Source organism: Pteronotus mesoamericanus, unplaced genomic scaffold, assembly GCF_021234165.1.
Source record: "Pteronotus mesoamericanus isolate MK-2021 breed Mesoamerican mustached bat unplaced genomic scaffold, CSHL_Meso_final contig_43, whole genome shotgun sequence".
Taxonomy (NCBI): Eukaryota; Metazoa; Chordata; class Mammalia; order Chiroptera; family Mormoopidae; genus Pteronotus; species Pteronotus mesoamericanus.
Genome location: NW_026555161.1, coordinates 813,010 through 815,021, shown reverse-complemented (window position 1 = coordinate 815,021; position 2,012 = coordinate 813,010).

Here is a 2,012-nt window from a genome sequence, read left to right as displayed (position 1 = left end):
AAGCATAGTGGAAGAAGCCTAGATTTTGAAATCAGTTGCCTTGGGTTTGAATCTTATCTTTACCACTTTGAATCTTACCTCTTTGGTCTTCAGAAAATCATTTACACTGTGAGTGCCGCACACACTATCATTGTTTATGGTCAGTTTCAGTAAAAAAATTGTTTTATTTTTCTTGTTTTACTGATAACCTGATAATTCTAGTAACTTGCCTAACTTGGAACCAAAATCTTAGCATATCAATATGAAACATAAAGCCTGTTAGTAATTTCTAAAAACTGAAATAGGTTAAAGTCCATACTCCCTATTCTGAAGAGCCTACTTCAAGGCTATTTACAACACACTCTATCTACTTCTTTGGCCTATTTTTCTTTCTTGGGCTTTTCCTTGAATTTTTTCTCACTAATAACTTGAAGTTTCTTTGTCATTTCCCCAAAGCCTCCATTTGTATATATAAATTTGGTTCACTTTGCCTAGAATATTGTTTTGAAAACTGTGTATCTATTAAACATACATATCTTTTAAAATGTGCCCAAATGATATCCCTTATATAATGTGTTTTTTTCCTGTACTCACCCCTCCATTCTTTCTTATATCTAACAGGCAAAGTTGATCATGAAAACTATTCATTTTAATTAGCTTAATGATCTACTTCTACAGGCAACACCCTGATGACTTCAGTATGGATGTGACTACTACACTGTTGACATTTGTGTGTGTCTAAATGTGTGTTGACACACACATAATTACAGCTAGACTCTGAGCTTCCTCAAGGCAAGGATAGCGTGTCACTCATTTTACTTCTATGTCTAGCACATTGACTATTACTGAATTTAAAATTATTGTATTACCCAAGGTTTGATAGACATAATGTTGCACCTTGTTCTCTATTCTTAATTAACTGAGTCTGGCTTTTTGGAATGCCATCTTGGAAGGATTCTAAGACTGGATCTAGGATTCTAGGAAAAGGTAGTATGTTTGAGTTTTTTGGTTGTTTGTCTTTTAATGTTTTTAATGCTTTGGTTTTAAATGTTAACATGACAACACAAATTTTATGTTTTCCACCTCTTTTTCCTTTTCTTTTCCTACTATCTATACTAGAGCTTAATATTTCCCTATATATTCTCAGGTCACATCTAGTAGATTTGACTTTTAAGTCCATTTCCTTTATGCTATATAATGCTGTATTTGTACCATAATGAGTCCATTTATGGATAAGTTAGCATTATTTCCTCTTTAAATATTTTATTAGTTTATTTTTGGAGAGAGGGGAAGGGAAGGAAAGAGGGAGGGGGAGAAACATGGATCAGTTGCTGCTTGCATGGCCCCAGCTAGGGACCTGGCCTGCACCCCAAGAATGTACCCTGACCAGGAATTGAACTGGTGAACTTTTGGTTCAAAGGCTGATTCTTAAACCATTGAACCACACCAGCCAGGGCAAAGTTGGCATTATTTCAAAGGTTGCATTTTATTTATATAAATCAAATGACTCAATACAGCATAATACATCTCAAAGAGCAAGTGCAGCCATCACCACAATCAATTTTAGAACATATTCGTCATCCCCAAGTAGAATTCCTGTACCCTTTAGCTATCACCAACTATTCCCCCATTTCCCCCAGCCCTAGACAATCAGTAATATACTTTCCTGTATTTTGCCTCTGGATACTTCATATAAATTGAATTGTATAATATATAGTATTTTTTTGTGATTGCCTTCTTTGACTTAGAATGATGTTTTCAAGGTTCATCCATGTTGTACTATCTATCAGCACTTTAATCCTATATATGGCTGAAAAATATTCCATTATATAAATGTATCCCTTTTTTTTAACCAGTCATTAATTGAGGGGCTTTTGTGTTTTTTTCTATCTTTTTCTCTTATGACTAAAGCTACTATGAATATTTGTGTATAAGCTTCTGTGTAGATATGTTTTTATTCCTCTTGAGTATATATTTACCCAAGTATATAGGAATTATTAGGTTAGATGATAACACTATGCTTAATTTTTGAG